Raw genomic sequence first — 22,012 nt, forward strand, 5'->3', positions numbered from 1 at the left:
GGGAGGCGCGGGCACGGACGGTGGAATGCTCGGTGTTGCAAGCGGCACCACTACACAGGGAGGCGCAGGATGGGACTGTGGGATGCTCTGTTCCAGACGGCTGAACTAGAGGGAGAGGCTCGGGCTGGAACGGTAGGACGCTCGGTGTTCCAGACGACAGCACTCGAGTGCGAGCCGTGGGCTGGGATGTTGGACGAATGGGTGTAAACTGCTCCATGATATCAGCAGCAACACTGGGACCCGAAGCGTCGGAATCAAAACCATAGTAGGTGGAACCAGAACCTATGCGAGAGGGAGGCGCAGGCTGGGACGGTAGTGCACTGACTGTGTAGAATGCTGCATTATACCAGCAGCACCACTGGGACCCGCAACATCGGAAGCGAAACCATGGAAGGTGGAACCAAGACCTATGCTAGGGGTTGAAACTGATGCCCCTTGATGGGGGCTCATAAACATTAAATTGGAAGCTCTCCCCTGCAGACATTTCAGTCATCACTGCCATCATCCAGTCTGGAACGTCCGCAGCTGGTTGTACTGGTTCTTGTTCTGGATCCTCAGGGTTGTCGTCGTCGTCGTCGTCGTGGTGGTGGTGGTGGTGGTGGTGGTGGTGTGGCGGTGGCGGTGGTCTGCAAAATACATCAGACCAGTCAAATGCTTAACAGCAAGGGAGGGGGCCGGGTGGGTGGCACATAGCAGGCCAGGCAGCAGGTTGATTACTTGCCCTCCTCCTCGCGTGCGGGCCCAGCTTGTGCTGTACCGATTGCCTTTCTCCATGTACGACTCATCATAGCAGCTACCCTTTGTTCCAAGGGTGTCAGTGGATGCAGATTGGGCACGCCTCCTCCTGTCCGAGTTGCCTCCCTTTTGTTGTGGGCCAATTTCTTCTGCAAAGAGTAAAATATAACTTTTTACAGAGTGTGTCAGTCTGCAAGGTGGGACATACAGATAGCCAGGTTACAATTACAATTAAATTAAAAATGGGAAATATTACTTACACTAACTACTTTTCTTTTTACACTGACTTCCAGATCTCCTGGTATGCACCACTGCGCAGTAATCTTCTGCAACTTGGTTCCAGCGTTTCTTCTTTTCTTTTGGTGGCACTTTTATGCGACCTCTGTTGCTGGTATCTAGCTCCTGCCATCTCTGCTCAATTACGTTGACTAATATCTCCACTTCCTCATGCAAGAAATTCTTTGTTCTTGGTGGACGTTGATCCATTGCAAAGTTGAATTGGCACTCTTATTTCTCCAAACACACAGTCCTTAATTTGCATGCACCAATGCAGCACCGGTTCTGCAAGTTTAGCAGTGAAAAGCTGAACTCACTGATTTCAGCAGGTGATTTATTCAGCAGTGCTGCTAAAAGCACTCCCTCACACACAGAAATATCAAAAAAAATTAAATTACAAGCCTTTGCAGGGGTCCAAGAAACAAATCTTCACTTTTTCTGCAGTATTTTAAAAAAATGGCCGAGTGCCAATGTTTGTGTGAGACTGTGCGCACGCTCCAACGCGCACGCGCAGGGTTGCTGGCACCACGAAGGCTAATTTAAATTGTACCCGCCCCCTGCTACTTACAAAATTGGCGCGAGTGTTAGGCTCCGCCCCCTGCTGCGAAGAGCGCAGCGCGCCGCGCCAAGCAGACAGAATATCGGACTTTTTTTTAGGCGCAGTTTTCGGCACAAAAAACAGGCACCCAGCTCGGAGGTGCGCCGTTTTCGCCGCGGGACGAAACTTGGGGCCTTTGAGCTTGAGTGCAAGCAATTGGAGGCATTTCTCACACATGTTGTCATCTTGGATATGTAAAGCATTTAGCCCCTCCCATGATGCAGGTACTGCACATCATGGGTCTAGCTGTGTTTCCCATATTAAATTTAATAAAAGTTTAATAAAATCAAACAACAATTTTTATGTTTTAACTCCTCAAACATAGTTTTAGGTCAACTGCACTCTGAAACTGGACTCTCTAGGCCTTTTGCACACCCTTGGTCACTCGCTGCTCAAGAAGAGGTACAGTGCTTTCTAATGTCAAAACATATCACTACTCTAAGCTGGCCAGCACACAAAGTTTGTTGTGCAGGCTTTTTTGCAAACCACCATGACTTGTAAATAGTTGTCTCTGTGTAAGTTATTGTGTATATATATAAACATACAAAAAGAAGGGCAAGAAAAGGCCATCAAGCGTGTCTCATTAAAACATGGCGCACCTAATGCGCCATTGACCCACCCTTTAACCATGTAGTGTCCTAGGAATGAAAGAAAAAGCCATGATCAATTCAGGAAGCACACTAGGAAATTTATCTCTGATACTCTAAGGGAATCAAGCAAAACTCCAGGAGACTGCAATAGTTTATAATTACAGCTAATTAGCAATTTATCTTCTATGATTAAAAATTTCATTTTCTATTATGAACTTGTCAAGCTCACTTTTAAGTGTGAATTCATACCCATTGCATGATTCAATAGTGTGTTCCAGAGGACAATGACTAGGTATCATTCTGGTTGCCTTCCTGTGCTAATTTTCCAATATCTCTCTCTTTTTTGGTGGATACCAAAACTGTACTAAGTACATACTGTATTTAATTACTCATGATTTTTACTGTAGTCTAGGTACAATATTTGCTAGTGTTTTTACTGTCCCGTGCCCTGTAGCCAAGTTTGAGCTTTGCTTTCATTGAAGAATAACTGTACGACCCTGCAAATGGCGCAAGAGGTTACATTTATCAACATAAATAAAGCTGTTAATATATTGTGTTGCATGGTTTCCCACTTTTTAAAAAAAACATGATGTGGATGATTTACTATAAAGAGGTTCCCATTTGTGGTGCTACAGTGGAGAGATGCAGGTTTAATTTTCAGACGCCACTGGTTTCCCTATATCAGCTGCAGGGAAATGTGGAATGCAGAGCAAGCACTTTCTCATTGAAGAGAGAGAGAGCGTTGTTGCTAGGCTGTTGTATCTTGGCTTCTTTATTATGTCTTTGAGCAGCATTACAACATTTCCCTACATTACAACAGTGGCTGCAGTGTGTACCATTTACAAGATGCACTGCAGCATCTCGTCAAGGTTTCTTTGACAGCCCCTCCCAAATCTGTAACCACTACCATCTAGAAGGACAAGGACAGTAGGCACATGGGAAATCCATCACCTCCAAGTTACACACCATCCTGACTTTGAAATATGTTGTCGTTCCTTCATTGTTACTGGGTCAAAATCCTAGAACTCCTACCCGAACAGCACTATGGGAGTACCTTCACCACAGGGACTGCAGCGGTTCAAGAAGGCGGCTCACCACCACCTTCTCAAGGGGAATTAGGGATGGACAATAAATGCTGGTCTTGCCAGTGACGCCTACATCCCAAGAACTAATATTAAACACATTGCACTTCAAAAGTACTTTATTGGCTGCAAGGCACTTTGGAACATCTTAAGATAGTGAAAAGTGCTATATAAATGCAAATAATTAAATAGGCTAATGGAATGTAAGCCTTTATCTCCATATGGCTGCAATACAAAGGGGTGGAAATTATACTTCAATTATATAAAGCTCTGGTTAGACCCCATCTGGAGTACTACAGTCAGTTCTCAGCACCACACCTCAGGAAGGATATATTGGTTTTGGAGGGGATGCAGTGCAGATTCACCAGAATGATAACCGGGCTAAAGGGCTAAATTATGAGGACATGTTGCATAGGCTAGGCTTTTATTCCCTTGAGTTTAGAAGAGTTAAAGGGTGATCTAATTGAGATGTTTTAAGATGATTAAAAGAGTTGATAGGATAGATAGAGATTACTTCCTCTAGTGGGGCGAGTTCAGAACAAGGGGGCATAATCTTAAAATTAGAACTATGCCATTCAGGGGTGATGTCAGGAAGCACCAACACACAGTGGGAATCTGAAATTCTCTCCCCCAAAAAGCTGTTGAGGCTAGATCAATTGAAAATGTCAAAACTGAGATTGTTATTAAGTAACGAATTGAGGAATATGGAACCAAGACTGGCAAATGTAGTTATGATGCAGATTAGCCATGATCTAAACCAGTAAGGTTTCAGCCATCGTCACAGTACTGAAACGACCCTTATCAAAGTCATAAATTACATACTGTGTGACTGTGACCGTGGTAAACTATCCCTCCTCATCCTCTTGACCAATCTGCAGCCTTCGACAGATTTAACTACATCATCCTCCCCCCAACGCCTCGCCTCTCAATCATCCAGCTGGGTGGAACTGCCCGAGAATCACTGGAAATGGCGTCTCTTCCCACTCCCACACCGTTAACTCGGAATCCCCCGAAGATCTATCCTTGGCCCCCTCCTATTTCTCATTTACATGCTGCTCCTTGGCGACATCATCCAAAAATACATCAGGATCCACGTGTACACTAGCAACACTCAGCACTATCTCATCGCCATCTCTCTCTACCCTCCACTGTCTCTGATCTGTCACAATGCTTGTCTGACATCCAGTATTGGATGAGCAAAAATGTCCTCCAACTAAATATTGGGAGGTCTGAAGTCATTGTCTTTGGTCCCCACAAAACACACTGACTCCTGGCAACTGTTTCCATCCCTCTCCCTGGCACCTTTTGTAGCTGAGCCAGATGGTTCGCAACCCTGGTATTGTGGTTGACCCGGGATGAGCTTCTGACCATATCTGCTCCATCATGAAGACTGCCTCAATAACATCTTCTGACTCTGATCCTGCCTCAGCTCATCTGCTGCTGAAACTGTCATCCATGCCTTCGTTACCCCCAGACTTGGCTAATACAATGTTCTCCTGGCCAGCCTCCCATCTTCCGCCCTACATAAGCTTGAGCTCATCCAAAAAAAACACTGTTGCTAGTGTCTTAACTTGCACCAAGTCCCGTTCATCCATCACCACTGTCCTTGCTGACCTACACTGACACCTGATCCAAAAATGCCTCAATTTTAAAATTCTCATCCTTGTTTTCAAATCACTTCATGACTTCACCCCATCCTACCTCTAACATCCTCCAGCACTACTAGTTTTTTGACATTGCTGAGCTCCTCCAATACTGGCATCTAGTGCATCCCCGATTTTAATCACTCCCCCATTGGTGGCTGTGCTTTTAGCTGCCTTGGCCCTAAGCTCTGGAATTCCCTCCCTAAACCGCTTCCTCTCTCTACCTCTCCTCCTTTTTAAGATGCTCCTTAAAACCTACCTCTTTGACTAAGCTTTTGGTCATCTGTCTTGATATCATCTTCTGTGGCTCGCTGTCAGATTTCCCTTATTGATACTGCTCTTGTTAAGCGTCTTGGGATGTTTTGCTTTATATCAAAGGTGCTATATTCTTGCAGTCAGAATCAGGTGAATTTATAATGGGGAACAAAGAAATGGCAGACCAATTGAACAAATACTTTAGTTCTGTCTTCACTAAGGAAGACACAAATAATCTTCCGGAAATACTAGGGGACGGAGGGTCTCAGTGTATCAATCAAGTTGGATCTTTCTTCCAATTTCAAAGTCACCAAAGTAAGGAAAAAAACAGCCTTCTGGGATAGAAGTTTATGCTTGCTGTGTTTGTTGTAGGATTGGTCTGGTCAAAGTGAGGCCAAGTAGAAAAAGTATTTTTTGCATCAACAACAACTTGTATTTATATAGTGTCTTTAACGCAGTGAAATGTCCCAAGGCGCTTCACAGGAGTATTATGAGATAATAAATTTGACACCGAGCTGCATAAGTAGAAATTACTGCAGGTTACCAAAAGCTTGGTCAAAGAGGTAGGTTTTAAGGAGCATCTTGAAGGAGGAAATACTAGGGGACTGAGGGTCTAGCGAAAAGGGGGAACTGAAGGAAATCCTTATTAGTTGGGAAATTGATGGGATTGAAGGCCGGTAAATCCCCAAGGTCTGATAGGCTGCATCCTAGGAAGTAGTCCTAGAAATAGTGGATGCATTGGTGGTCATTTTCCAACATTCTATAGACTCTGGATCAGTTCCTATGGATTGGAGGGTAGCTAATGTAACCTCACTTTTTAAAAAAGGAGGGAGAGAGAAAACACGGAATTATAGACCGGTTAGCCTGACATCGGTAGTGGGGAAAATGTTGGAATCAATTAGTAAAGATGTAATAGCAGCGTATTTGGAAAGCAGTAGTACTCTGGGATGCAGACTATCCGGCCCTGGGGATTTACCGGCATTCAATCTCATCAATTTCCCTAACACAATTTCCTGACTAATAAGGGTTTCCTTCAGTTCCTCCTTCTTGCTAGACCCTTGGTCCCCTAGTATTTCCTCCTTCAACATGCTCCTTAAAACCTACCTCTTTGACCAAGCTTTTGGTAACCTGCAGTAATTTCTACTTATGCAGCTCGGTGTCAAATTTATTATCTCATAATACTCCTGTGAAGCGCCTTGGGACATTTCACTACGTTAAAGACACTATATAAATACAAGTTGTTGTTGATGCAAAAAAAAAGGATTTTTTTCTACTTAGCCAGCATGGATTTATGAAAGGGAAATCATGCTTGACAAATCTTCTAGAATTTTTTGAGGATGTAACTAGTAGAGTGGACAAGGGAGAACCAGTGGATGTGGTGTATTTGGACTTTTGACGAGGTCCCACATAAGAGATTAGGCACATGGTATTGGGGGTAATGTATTGATGTGGCTAGAGAACTGGTTGGCAGACAGGAAGCAAAGAATAGGAATAAACGGGTCCTTTTCAGAATGGCAGGCAGTGACTAGTGGGGTACAGCAAGGTTCAGTGCTGAGACCCCAGCTATTTACAATATACATTAATGATTTAGACAAAGGAATTGAATGTAATGTATCCAAGTTTGCAGATGACACTAAGTTGGGTGGCAGTGTGAACTGTGAGGAGGATGCTAAGAGGCTGCAGGGTGACTTGGACAGGTTAGGTGAGTGGGCAAATGCATGGCAGATGCAGTATAATGTGGATAAATGTGAGGTTATCCACTTTGGAAGGCAAATATTATCTGAATGGTGACAGATTAGGAAAAGGGGAGGTGCAACGAGACCTGGGTTTCATGGTACTTCAGTCATTGAAAGTTGGCATGCAGGTACAGCAGGCGATGAAGGCAAATGGCATGTTGGCCTTCATAGCGACAGGATTTGAGTATAGGAGTATAGGGAGGTCTTCTTGCAGTTGTACAGGGCCTTGGTGAGGCCACACCTTGAATATTGTGTACAGTTTTGGTCTCCTAATCTGAGGAAGGACATTCTTGCTATTGAGGGAGTGCAGCGAAGGTTCACCAGACTGATTCCCGGGATAGCAGGACTGACCTATGAAGAAAGACTGAATCGACTAGACTTATATTCACTGGAATTTAGAGGGGATCTCATAGAAACATTATTCTGATGGGATTGGACAGGTTAGATGCTAGACGAATGTTCCCGATGTTGGGGAAGTCTAGAACCAGAAGTCACAGTCTAAGGATAAGGGGCAAGTCATTTAGGACTGACATGAGGAGAAACTTCTTCACTCAAATTGTGAACCTGTGGAATTCTCTACCACAGAAAGTTGTTGAGGCCAGTTCGTTGGATATATTCAAGAGGGAGTTAGATGTGGCCCTTACGGCTAAAGGGATCAAAGGGTATGGAGAGAAAGCAGGAATGGGGTACTGAAGTTGTATGATCAGCCATGATCCTATTGAATGGTGGTGCAGGCTCGAAGGGCTGAATGGCCTACTCCTGCACCTATTTTCTATGTTTCTATATATGAATGCAAGTTGAATCGCCAGAAGTTGCTGGATGATTTGCCCCTTTCCACCGTTAGCTTTGTGAAAACGGCATCCTGCCCTTAACCTCCCCCTGATTTTCATAACCTTGCTACATTTGCACATTAATTGCCCATTAAACTCACCACAAAGTTAAGTCTAGCAAGTACATGATAATTGTTAATGACTACTAATCAACCTCTCTGGACCAAGAAATGAACAGTTAAAAGTGTGAAGTCTCATTCCTTCAGGTTGTGAATTGTTGAAGATTTAAAAAAAAATGTCGTCTATTTTTTTTTCTTTCTTTTCCTCTGTCTCTTTTTTTTATATTCTCTCAATACAATTCTTTTTTCTGTACTTGATTTGACTTTGAATTCACCCTTCTTCACAGTCCTTCCTTTGTTTATTTCTCAATCCTTTAATCTCATTGGTTAAGGTGATTGATTCACTGTTTCTTCTATTGTTCAGCAAGGTCCCATAGATGCCCCGTTGCGTTTGACGTGTCATTATCTGGTTGGATTTCAGCAACTTTGTGGCCAAAATGTTTTTGAGCTGAAGAGTGCAGGAACAAGTCTTAACAAACAGGTCACACCTTGAGATTCCACACTCCAGCAAATTCATAGGAACAGAAGTAGGCCATCTAGCCCCTCAAGCTTGTTCCGCAGGGGTTAATTCTCCTTGTGTGGCTCAGTGTCAAATTTTGTTTGATAATATTCCTGTTGAAGTGCCATCGGACGTTAAAGGCGCTATATAAAGGCAAGTTGTTGCTGCTAAAGAGCAGCATACTGTGAGATATGTTGAATATACTGAATGCATCATGCCACACTGGTAGAGTGCGAATTTGCTCCATTGATTTACAGAAAAGCGAGTTTGTAACAGCAGCTGGGCTATCTGGCAGATGTGGTAAGGGAAGGAAGGTAAATTGGAGCTAATATTAACGTGCAGTCTTCGTGGTCCACATCCTGGTTCCATGGTGGCTGTGAACAAATTGTCTGTTGAGGCTAGGTGAATTGAAAATGTCAAAACTGAGATTGATATTTGTTAGGAACGGTATTGAGGGTTACGGAATGAAGGCGAGTTAAGATACAGATCAGCCATGATTTAATTGAATGGTGGAACAGGCTCGAGGGGCTGAATGTCCTACTCCTGTTCCTATTCTGCCAGTTCTTGTTCAAGGAATGGTGCATGGAAGAGACGGCTAACCTTTTGAAGCTGGGGCAGGATACACATCAAAACCAGTAAGTGGGCCACACAATAATACTAATCCCTATACACAAACATGTAATACCATGCAAGGCTTCTTACCTGCTCGCTACTTTGACCCCATCTGCACCTCCACCAAAGTATGTTTTTTATACCGGCCGCACTTGCTCACGGGAGTCCCGCCAGCGGAACTCCTCATGAAACGCACGCTCAAGACGTGGCTGTCCCTCATTCACCCAGCCCTGGCAGACATTGTTGAGGGAAAGCGCCAGTCCCAAGCCGAGCTCCAAGATCGAGGCTCAAGGGGGAGGTGTATAGAAATAGATGACCCAGTATTTGTTCTTAACTGTGCTTTGGGACCCAAATGGCTTGAGGGCACCGTAATTGGCAAAGAAGGAAATAGGATCATAGTGGTCAGACTAAACAATGGGCAGATATGCCGCAAACACTTGGACCAAGTAAAGACAAGGTTCATTGCAGACACGGAGGAACCGGAAGAAGAGCATGATGAGATAGCACCCACACCACTGCCAGCGCACGAGCAACAAAGACAGCCCTCAGCATGCACAGTCCCTGCTGCCAACCCGGACAGGCCAGAATCACCTCAAGTGACAGACGCGTGCTGAGGCTCAGCCACCAGAATCACAACTGCGTCGCTCCACAAGAGAGTGCCGACCACCCGATAGACTTAACCTCTGAAACTAAAAGACCTAAGGGGGGAGGTGACGTCATGTATTTCACCATCTTGCAATGACTAAGTATGTAACTGTAACTCATGCATACTGTACCTGTACCCTTGTAATGCACACCCTGACCACAGGGAGTAAGCTCCTCACCTGGGCTTCCAGGTATAAAAGGGGAGGTTCCACCCAGGATTAGGACTCTTCAGTCCTGGAAATAAAGTGAAGGTCACAGAGTGACTGTGCCTGATATATCCATGCCTCGTGTGAGTTTGTAACAAGGTGCAGAGACATTACAGAATGAGTATGCTTTTTAATGTTTATTGCAGACCTCCTTCCAGCATTATTCCACTTTATATTAGTTGACATGCGCCTCTGAAATTGTTTCCCAATCTAATTTCATTCAATTTAGATGTTTCCAAATTCAACCTGTTTGGGCAATGTGCAGCCAGTTCTGGGTAGATACACAACATTTTTCATCACTGGTGTAGTATTAACAGAGTATTACATTTAACTTTATTTTCCACTCGGCAGACGAAATCAAGCGCTGAGTATTGTAATCAAGTCAATCAGTGTGTGCAGTCTAAGGTCATAGTAAAATCAATTTGAGCAGAGATGCCAGTTAAAATGTTGATCTATGTTCTTCAAATAGAGTTGCTAATGGTGGCTGGGGTGGGGGGGGGAAACAATTCTGGAACATGTAGTCAATAACTCCCATTAAATATTGCATTGATATGTTACAAAGCCAAATGGATTTTGGTAGGAGTGCATTATAGATTTACCTACCTAGTGGAAATTGATAAACAAGGATTCTGTCAGTTCTGATGATGTGCCATATCTGAAACTAGCGTTGTCACTAGGCTTAGTAAATGTACTATCGAGAAGAATAATTCAAGCCAATATGCCTTCATATTTGTGCAATATACTTATGTAGTATTCTTGGTTCATCCCTCAAAATGCTTCTACCATCAGTGACCTGTAACTACAAGTACTAAACTTAACCTAACTCAAAATACTCTCTCCAAACATAACACAACAAAATTTTTGGAAAGAAATACTGGCCCAGAATTTGTAGTCAGCGGCGAAGCACAGGCATTCTCCGCTGGCCCCGAAGAAAGACGTTTGTCTTTTTCAATGAGCAAGTAATTTCAGCATAGTGTAATGGGGATTCCCTAGAGTGATCTGCTGTGTCGTCAATAAGCTGTTTAAGCAGCTGATCACATTGCAGAATTCTCAGACAGGGAACCAGGAAATGAGAACCTGCTTTTATCCCGGCTTTTTAAAAATGTTAGAGAGCGCAAAACAAGGATTGGCGTTTTCGCGTGGGGAAAAGTTCGAACTTGAAATATCATGAACAAACTTTGAAATATTTTTTTTTTTAAATTTCTCTTCGAAGTTTTTAAAATTGTAATTTTTATCATAATGGAGAAATTTGACTCTCCACAATATTAAAATTAGTTTTTCAGGGCCATAACGTTTGTTGGCTGGCTTATTTGGAGGGAGTCACACAACGGATCCAGAGTCAGAGCAGTGAGTGACAGACCACAACTTCAGGATTTCCACATTTGGATGCACATGTCCTACATCCTGAAGTTGCGGTCAGTTTCAAAGGGGTAATAACAGTGAACGCTATTAGTTCACCGTTATTACCCACCGCAAATTCTGGCCCAATAATTGTTTCAGTTCAAATGAATGTATTATGAAATTGTTACAGTTTAACATAATCCTAGTGACAGCTGCTCACTAACCTGTGCATTTGAGATTTTCAGCATTTCTTTTTAAAAATATAATATATATATTTGAGTTTACAGTGTAATTTTGACTGTCGCAATGTTGACTTCCTTTTCCCATGTGTGTGAAATAACTCATCATCATCATCATCATAGGCAATCCCTCGGAATCGAGGAAGACTTGCTTCCACTCCTGAAGTGAGTTCTTTGGTGGCTGAACAGTCCAATACGAGAGCCACAGACTTTGTCACAAGTGGGACAGACAGTCGCTGCGGGAAGGGGTGGGCGGGGCTATTCAACTAACCAATCCATAATGTCATTGTTCAATCATTGGGATGGAGGTGGGGTGGGGTTCTCGAATGAGCACAAACTTACCTTCATCTGATGCCTACACAATTGCACTTTCCAGCAGGGGGTTGTGTCTTGCAACCCACAAATGGGGAATTTGACAAATTTTCTCCTTCCTGACCAGAGGACACTGAGGCCAATTGCAGTGCTCCTACTGCTTCCCCAGATGACATCTGCTAACTCATCAGCAGACTGCAATCAAATCTGACACCATCTTGATCTGTGTGGCTCAGCTGCTCACTTCCTTACCAACTGAGCGATTGGTGAGAGCCAAGATCATAATATTTAATTGTACTTTCGAGGAAACGACTATTTATACTTCAACAATGATTTAATGTGGGTAAGTAATATGATGGCACAGTTTACTGACATCCCAATGTACTGTGCAATGAACTTGGGGTTGCAGTCGCAATCTTCCACAAATTGAGTTGTTGATTTTAGCCATGGTAAAGTGGGAATCTGCCAAACTGAAACCAGATGCGAGTCTGCAGGCTGCTCTTGCACACCTCTACTTCAGGCTGGCATAAACAGGCCTCGGTACGGGTACTTGTCTACTGTTTTGGTTGAGGGTGAAGTGAAGCGTAATAGAAAAAAAGACGGTGCCTTGCCATTACAAGAAAAAAGCTAATAGTTTAATGTATCTAATTTTTTTGATTTGAATAATTAATTGAATATTATATTACTGTGCTAAAAGTGACTAATTGACTAACCCATAGATGTTGCACAGTAGCATTACATTTTCAACTGTGGGTAAGTGAGGGAAAAAAAATCGTTTAAAATGTTGCTCTCGTCGCAGTGCTGAAACTGTGAAGTCTGCACTTTTTTTTAGCCTTGTAACTGATAGTAGCTGTACTGAGGCAAGTGCATTTAAAATTAAATGTTGTTTTATGCCCTTGCTTTAATAATACAGGGTATAACCATTTTAAAGCTTAATTAGTTGTATCTTGACTGCAGCATAACTCCTGATGCATGTTGAACTGTATGTAGTTTTATTATAGCTCTTTGCATGAGTCTTTTACAGTATTGTTAATAGGATGCAGTAATAGAATTGGAAGTTGGTACTGGCAAGAGAGTTTAACACTTTTTTATGAACGGAATCTTTTTATTGTTAGAATACTTTGTAACTGATCCACTTGACATTTAGAAGTTCAAAAACATTGAATGTTCCTGCTATGAATACAAGAAAGCACTTCTCCTCATCTCTGTTGCTATTTGATTAGCATTTAGGAGGTGTATGAAGGCAGCTAAGGGTGTCTGTTTTCCATCCCCCGCCTGTATTTGGGATTTAATCACTTATGTGGCTGAGATTAGTAATTCAACAGTATGGCTCCAGGGCATGAACTTGTGCTCCACCATTCTGTGACACGGAAATATTGCTGCCCATTGTGCTTTGCTGGCAAGTTTCAGATTTGTTTTTATACTTTGTTTTAAATAAAGCTATTTTTAACTGTTTTCTCCCCACCTCTACTGAACTACTTGATTACTTGCTAGGGTACAGCTCCACAATTGCTACTTGCTCAAATGGCTATTTTTCATTTATGTAGACCATGAGTGTCAACAGGCCAGTTGACTGCAGGTGAATCATGGCCTGATCAATACCCACATATACACTTCAAATAGGGATTTCTGGGTAAGGACCAGGAATGAGCAATCTGGTTGATTTTTGGTACCCTTAACCTAGAAGCTATTGACAGCTCCAGCACAGGCTGGAACAACCACTTGTCAGGTCTACATGGCTCAGCTACTCACTAGATAAACATCCCGTGTCATCAAGGATGCCCAGTTATCTATGCTTTTATTACATATTTTCCTCTGATTTTCTTCTAAAAGATGCTGTGGTATGGTTTGACAGGTGCTGGCTCCTCTCTGCTGCCTTGTCCAAACAGGCATTCTTCATGTGTGAGCTTAGACAGTAAGTCCAGCAAGGAATCGGCTGCTTTAGTAAGATCAAGCTGTTTGAATTGGATGTGGGAAGCATTGCAATCACACCTGACCTTTTCCTTGCCTATCGTTCACTAATGGGCACTTTCCAGCAAGAGCCATTGTATACGAATCAGGAGCAAGAACACTGGTTTGCTGTTCCTTTTGCTAAGAACTAGTTTCTGATGACTATTATGGTTCCATGTGTGGCCGCTTTAGAGGCTCTTTAGCGCCTGAAGTAGCCGTCACACCCCCCCCCCCCACCCGAGTTCTAATTTTTGTCTCGGCTTTACATTTTGAGAAGAATATGTGATCATGGTAACTATTTCAGACAGAAAACCGAGTGGTACAAAATTGGATTTAATCTGGGACGTTTTTGGGGAGGTGGGACCAGTAATCTGGAGGAGGTGGGACCAGTACAAACCAGACGGTCTGCACCTGGGCAGGACCGGAACCAATGTCCTAGGGGGAGTGTTTGCTAGTGCTGTTGGGGAGGAGTTAAACTAATATGGCAGGGGGATGGGAACCAATGCAGGGAGACAGAGGGAGACAAAAAGGAGGCAAAAGCAAAAGACAGAAAGGAGATGAGGAAAAGTGGAGGGCAGAGAAACCCAAGGCAAAGAACAAAAAGGGCCACTGTACAGCAAAATTCTAAAAGGACAAAGGGTGTTAAAAAAAACAAGCCTGAAGGCTTTGTGTCTTAATGCAAGGAGTATCCGCAATAAGGTGGATGAATTAACTGTGAAAATAGATGTTAACAAATATGATGTGATTTGGGATTACAGAGACGTGGCTCCAGGATGATCAGGGCTGGGAACTCAACATCCAGGGGTATTCAACATTCAGGAAGGATAGAATAAAAGGAAAAGGAGGTGGGGTAGCATTGCTGGTTAAAGAGGAGATTAATGCAATAGTTAGGAAAGACATTAGCTTGGATGATGTGGAATCTATATGGGTAGAGCTGCAGAACACCAAAGGGCAAAAAACGTTAGTGGGAGTTGTGTACAGACCTCCAAACAGTAGTAGTGATATTGGGGAGGGCATCAAACAGGAAATTAGGGGTGCATGCAATAAGGGTGCAGCAGTTATAATGGGTGACTTTAATATGCACATAGATTGGGCTAACCAAACTAGAAGCAATACGGTGGAGGAGGATTTCCTGGAGTGCATAAGGGATGGTTTTCTAGACCAATATGTCGAGGAACCAACTAGGGGGGAGGCCATCTTAGACTGGGTGTTGTGTAATGAGAGAGGATTAATTAGCAATGTCATTGTGCGAGGCCCCTTGGGGAAGAGTGACCATAATATGGTGGAATTCTGCATTAGGATGGAGAATGAAACAGTTAATTCAGAGACCATGGTCCAGAACTTAAAGAAGGGTAACTTTGAAGGTATGAGGCGTGAATTGGCTAGGATAGATTGACGAATGATACGTAAGGGGTTGACTATGGATGGGCAATGGCAGACATTTAGAGACCGCATGGATGAACTACAACAATTGTACATTCCTGTCTGGCGTAAAAATAAAAAAGGGAAGGTGGCTCAACCGTGGCTATCTAGGGAAATCAGGGACAGTATTAAAGCCAAGGAAGTGGCATACAAATTGGCCAGAAATAGCAGCAAACCCGGGGACTGGGAGAAATTTAGAACTCAGCAGAGGAGGACAAAGGATTTGATTAGGGCAGGGAAAATGGAGTACGAGAAGAAGCTTGCAGGGAACATTAAGGCGGATTGCAAAAGTTTCTATAGATATGTAAAGAGAAAAAGGTTAGTAAAGACAAACTTAGGTCCCCTGCAGTCAGAATCAGGGAACAAAGAAATGGCAGACCAATTGAACAAGTACTTTGGTTCGGTATTCACTAAGGAGGACACAAACAACCTTCCGGATATAAAAGGGGTCAGAGGGTCTAGTAAGGAGGAGGAACTGAGGGAAATCTTTATTAGTCGGGAAATTGTGTTGGGGAAATTGATGGGATTGAAGGCTGATAAATCCCCAGGGCCTGATGGACTGCATCCCAGAGTACTTAAGGAGGTGGCCTTGGAAATAGCGGATGCATTGACAGTCATTTTCCAACATTCCATTGACTCTGGATCAGTTCCTATCGAGTGGAGGGTAGCCAATGTAACCCCACTTTTTAAAAAAAGGAGGGAGAGAGAAAACAGGGACCTCAGTAGTGGGTAAAATGATGGAATCAATTATTAAGCATGTCATAGTAGCGCATTTGGAAAATGGTGACATGATAGGTCCAAGTCAGCATGGATTTGTGAAAGGGAAATCATGCTTGACAAATCTTCTGGAATTTTTTGAGGATGTTTCCAGTAAAGTGGACAAAGGAGAACCAGTTGATGTGGTATATTTGGACTTTCAGAAGGCTTTCGACAAGGTCCCACACAAGAGATTAATGTGCAAAGTTAAAGCACATGGGATTGGGGGTAGTGTGCTGACGTGGATTGAGAACTGGTTGTCAGACAGGAAGCAAAGAGTAGGAGTAAATGGTTACTTTTCAGAATGGCAGGCAGTGACTAGTGGGGTACCGCAAGGTTCTGTGCTGGGGCCCCAGCTGTTTACATTGTACATTAATGATTTAGACGAGGAGATTAAATGTAGTATCTCCAAATTTGCGGATGACACTAAGTTGGGTGGCAGTGTGAGCTGCGAGGAGGATGCTATGAGGCTGCAGAGCGACTTGGATAGGTTAGGTGAGTGGGCAAATGCGTGGCAGATGAAGTATAATGTGGATAAATGTGAGGTTATCCACTTTGGTGGTAAAAACAGAGAGACAGACTATTATTTGAATGGTGACAGATTAGGAAAAGGGGAGGTGCAACGAGACCTGGGTGTCATGGTGCATCAGTCATTGAAGGTTGGCATGCAGGTACAGCAGGCGGTTAAGAAAGCTAATGGCATGTTGGCCTTCGTAGCGAGGAGATTTGAGGGGCAGGGAGGTGTTGCTACAGTTGTACAGGGCCTTGGTGAGGCCACACCTGGAGTATTGTGTACAGTTTTGGTCTCCTAACTTGAGGAAGGACATTCTTGCTATTGAGGGAGTGCAGCGAAGATTCACCAGACTGATTCCCGGGATGGTGGGACTGACCTATCAAAGACTGGATCAACTGGGCTTGTATTCACTGGAGTTCAGAAGAATGAGCGGGGACCTCATAGAAACGTTTAAAATTCTGACGGGTTTAGACAGGTTAGATGCAGGAAGAATGTTCCCAATGTTGGGAAAGTCCAGAACCAGGGGTCACAGTCTAAGGATAAGGTGTAAGCCATTTAGGACCGAGATGAGGAGAAACTTCTTCACCCAGAGAGTGGTGAACCTGTGGAATTCTCTACCACAGAAAGTAGTTGAGACCAATTCACTAAATATATTCAAAAGGGAGTTAGATGAAGTCCTTACTACTCGGGGGATCAAGGGGTATGGCGAGAAAGCAGGAATGGGGTACTGAAGTTGCATGTTCAGCCATGAACTCATTGAATGGCGGTGCAGGCTCGAAGGGCTGAATGGCCTACTCCTGCATCTATTTTCTATGTTTCTATATGGTTCAGTCATGCACTGGATAAAACTAAAACATACTGGAGGAAACGCAAATATTGTTAACATACATTTTAATAACTGAAGAAATAAAAGTTTTTCTTTTTATTTAGGAATAATACGGTGTACGGAAAGGAAGGCACTATCAGCGTTTTGAGAACTCAACCCACAAGCTCACACTGCATTGTAAGTGCTGCATTCATTTTAATGGATTAATATTGCTGTCTTTAGGAATAAATCTTGTCTTTAGGAATAACAGTATTGGCACTAGGATTTCAATGAAATGTAAAAGTAGGTGTGTGAAATTTTTTGTACAGTGCTTCAACTATGAAAAATACCCAGAACTGAATTTGTAGATTTTGTCTCCTAACTTGGGTTGTGTCTGGAGAAAGCATTTGTATGATGTCAGGGTGGAGTACTGTTGGATCTGTTATTCGTGTGGGATCAATTTAAAGTGATGAATTAAGAATGTGACAAAAGAAGCATATTGCAGAACCTTTAAAGCACAATGATTTTCTCTGAAGGCATATTGGCAGCAGCATTTGTATTCTAAGTAAGCCTAGTGACTAACACTCCTGGGAGGTTATTTTGGTGAAAGAGTGAAAACAGGTGCTAAATGAGTGCTGTGCTGATGAGACACGCCTGTTTAAAAGTCTAGTTTTAGCATGCAATTTTAATTATAATTGCTGATTACCATAATTTGAACTTGCCTGAAAGTGCTAAAACAGATACCTGCAAGTTTAGCACTCACGCACTAATTAGATGCAATTTTTGTGGAGCAGTATATGTGAACTCCATACATTCACTTCACTGAAGGTGTGGAGTGTGCTGACTAACGCACAGTGGTGGGTTTCAGGATGGCTCAGGGACCAAATGATAAGGCGCACAGGTTCTCTGATGCGGCACTGGTGTTCCTGGTGGAGGAGGTCCAGAGGAGAAGGAATGTGCTGTACCTACAGGGTCAGGAACGAATTCCACCTCGCCTTTCTGTCCTCCGCTCCTGCAGCAGCAGCTGGTGCTGCTCTGCCTGGCCTCATGTCCTGCTCCAATTCCTCCTGCAGACAAAGGGGGACTGCAAACAAGATGCCCATGACCAAGCACTCTCTTTCTCCTGGTGATTCCTATAAGGTAGAGTAGCACAGCATTCACTTTTTTTTAGGTGAGGTCCTCGGAGAATTTACGGAATAAATGTTGATAGTGTTGGTGAAGTCTTGACAAAGTGTCCCAGAAAGTCTCACGATGTGTTTCACAACGCTTCAAATCTCCAGCAGCAAATGAACAGTAAGAGGTGATAAACCTTCAAATAACACTTGAAATCCTCAGCAACGACTTGTTTACTCCCAGTCAGCTGGTTGCTGTTATCCACTAAAATGCCATGCAGCCTCATTAATGAGTGCTAGCAGGTAATTTAGGTGGCAATCAGCCCTATCCTGGTGCAAGTTTCAACTCCTTTACCAAGATGGCGTCTTGTGTTAAACTTGGGCTAAACCTTTCAGCTCAAGATCATGTCTTGGCCACCTCGGAGGTTCTTTCGTGCCTGAAGGAGTTGTTGAAAATCGCCTCCACCGCCCCCCCCCCCCCCCCCCCCCATATCTAATTCTTGCCATAGCAAAGGAGCAGAGAGCAGCAGTGATATGCTTCCCCACAAAGAGGAAATATAAGAAACTGGGTTCCCGTGGGCTGCTCTTGCACAATATGTGGTGGTCAGATCAAATCAATTGTACTTAAAGACCAGGGAGCAGGCTGTCTATCTGCTTGCCATCTCACCTCGATTGCAGTAAGTGAACCAGGCAGACTTAAAGAAGGTAAGGGAATTAAAAAAAAAATGGAACAACTCATCCCAACTTTCAGAAATTGAGTTTGATGATTATGTAGCTTTACTTACTGACATAAAATATATAACCTTTGCATCACATAGTGAAGCAAACTTCAGTGTTGAGACATGTTGAAAATGGCGAAAAGCTAGAATTGTTGGAGGTCCCAAGAGACTTGGGGGTCCATGTGCATACTACATTAAAATGTCATGGGCAGGTACTAAAAATAATCAAAAAGACAAATGGAATGCTGGCCCTTTTTAAAATTCACTCACGGGATGTGAACGTCGCGGAAAGGCCAGCATTTATTGCCCATCCCTAATTGCCCTCGAAGTTGGTGTTGAGTCACTTTCTTGAATACAACTAAATGGTTTCACAGGCCATTTCAGAGGACGGTTAAGAGTCAACCATATTGCTATGGATCTGGAGTCACATATAGGCCAGACCGGGTAAGGACGGTAGATTTCCTACTAAAACAAGAAACACAACAGAATATATTTGGGAAAACTCACATATATTTAAAGTTAATTAAATGTTTTAGACAAAACTATTTTTGGATTTTTTTTAAATTTGTTTTAATGTTTAAAATAAACTTACCTTAATGGACAGGGATTTTTAAACATAAAAATGTATGATTAAATTTAATTTTTATATGTTTTAAAACTCTTACGCTTGCAAAAGTAAGCTATACACCTGCTTGCAGGCGTAAATGTTTGAAGGACATTCGCTGGGCAAGAATTGGGCCAATAGCCCAATCTCTCCCGGGGATGCAGAGGATCTGTCAAGAGAAATCTTGACAGATTGGAAAAGCCGGTTTTTGGCACACCCATCACGCCCCGAAAACCGGCTTTTGTGAGGCCTTGCCAGGTCTGTGCGCACTTCGTATGGACCCGGCGAGGCCGGAATTTTCGGCACATTGTTGATTGCTCCTTTGTGTCGGTCCTCCCACACCTTCCTACCCAAGAGGGCAGGGCAGGCAACCAGCTCTGCAAAGATATTCTGTAATTAGCTATAGAAAATATACAAAGAAATAATGTATATACATGAAGTTGTAAATGTATTTCAGGAGTAGTGTATTTTATGAATGTATTTCAGCAGAGCAGGTCTCCAGCCGTCTTGGTTAACCCTTGCCACTGGACCAAGACCTAGCTCTGTCAAGCCTGTGTGGTGGCTGGTGTGCACACGCTTAAGAAAAAATCCATGCACAGGCATCTTCCACCCCCTCAATTGGAGTTCAAGAATAGAACATCGGGTTCTTCATTGAAACACCTGTGAACTCGTGGAAGCAAGTCATCCTCGTTCGAGGGACCGCCGATGAATGAATGATTTTATGAGAGCAAGGATAATTATTATTGATTGAAGGTTATGGAGATATTGCAGGAAGATCAATTACTAGATTGAAGAGAATGGACTTGAGAGTCCTTGAATATATATGGTGAAAGATTGAGCAATTGAATGATTGATGGATACCCTGGGATTTTGCAAGTCTCTTTTATTATCAATGGATAAATGCCATTAATGTGGTTTGTTTGGCATAGATTTGGTTCATGTCCATGTAACTAATCTTTATGTACCAGGAATCTTTTTTACATTCTCTTCGTTCTATAGATGTTTGCATTGAACCCGTATCTCTGGTGGAAGCAGGAAAGGAGTAACCATTTATATATTGAGATTTTGCAGTAGTTTGGTGATCATAGACATATATATTTTCTCACTTAAATCAGGCTGGATTGAACCAGTGATCCTGGATATTGGACCCTCTATATGCTGTCAGAACCACTTTAAATAATATTTCAGTAGACTGAATGAATTCTTTCAGATATTAATTGGAATATACAGATCATTTATTGTATCTAGATTCCCCTAATTTTCTTCAAGGGCAACTAGGATGGGCAATAAATGCTGGCTTGCCAGCGATGCCCGTATCCCGAATGAATTTTTTAAAATAAAAAATTGTTAGCCAGGGTGATGGTAGGGTTGCTAAAAGTGGCCTTAGCGCAGGTGAGCCAGGGAAAAGAATAATCAGCTTGGGTTCTTGAGCTTCATCGCTCTCCAATTTATGCTGACAATAAGTACAAGTAGACTTTGGTGTTTTAATGCTCCCCGTGATTAAATAACCTGTTGCTATTCAGTGTCTGGGTTCGTACTTGAAAAATTTTCATATTTGGGCATTGTTTTGGTGAGCTGTTCGTTCCCTCAGAACTGTAGGATTCAGTGCCCTCAGGAGAGGTAGGAAGAAATTGGTAACAGAGTGCAACTAACAGGATGATGTACTGAACTATAAAGATATACTACAAAGATGTTTTGAGAGGGTTGAAAATTAAAAAGTCCAGAGTTTGTTTTTGGCTTGCTGAAACTGAAAATGATTCCGAAGGTTTCTTTTACAATTTTTGATTTCTATTGTCTTGGGCCTTTTCAGTTTATTAATTTTCACCAGTTTTATAATAAACATGATATTTACTGCAGATGATGAAAGTCCCAATGGTTCTTTAATCGTTAAGACTAGAAAACTTTGGAACAGTGATCAAACTTCAGTGTATAACTAAATTTCTGTGAACCAAATGTAATGAAAATATAAATTAAACATTGTATTTTTTCAAAGTGGTATATAAATTCTACTAGAGTATGAACTTGTAATTCTTTATCAAGCAGGAGGATTATGTGCAACATAATACTAGTGATCTGTGAATTCACACCTTATGTGTGACAAGTTTAGAAGTATTTTTGGCCAATTTGGGAGGGATGGAGAGTGGAATATAATCCCACATCCCCATTTTAGTTTTTCTCTTTTAGTGCCCCATCTCCAGCCTCCTTTTCCTCTCGAGTCGTTGAATGTGTTGTCGCCTCCCAAATCCATGCCCATCTTTTCCACAATTCTGTGTCTGAATCTGTCCAGTTGGGGTTCTGACCTGCCACAGCACTAAAACATCCTCTGTGACTGTAACCTGGTGCATTACCTCTCCTCTTCCTTCTCGATTTCTCTGCAACCTTTGACCACACCATCCTTCTCCCTTGTTCAGCTAAATGGGACTGCACTTGTCTGGCTCCATTATTTCCCATCCAATCATTGCACATCTCCAG

General features: G+C 42.7%; 1 protein-coding gene across 4 annotated transcripts in view; it reads left to right on the forward strand.

Moving 5' to 3' along the window:
- Positions 1-22,012, forward strand: part of kcnab2a (potassium voltage-gated channel subfamily A regulatory beta subunit 2a) — a 315,007-nt gene that overhangs the window by 12,152 nt on the left and 280,843 nt on the right. For all 4 annotated transcript variants that reach the window (XM_070860410.1, XM_070860412.1, XM_070860411.1 and 1 more), the window contains exon 2: positions 17,231-17,303. The gene's annotated coding sequence lies outside the window, so the exon portion shown is untranslated. The remainder of the gene's footprint in view (positions 1-17,230; positions 17,304-22,012) is intronic.

The sequence above is a fragment of the Pristiophorus japonicus genome, chromosome 18 (assembly GCF_044704955.1).
Source record: "Pristiophorus japonicus isolate sPriJap1 chromosome 18, sPriJap1.hap1, whole genome shotgun sequence".
In the NCBI taxonomy this organism is placed as follows: Eukaryota; Metazoa; Chordata; class Chondrichthyes; family Pristiophoridae; genus Pristiophorus; species Pristiophorus japonicus.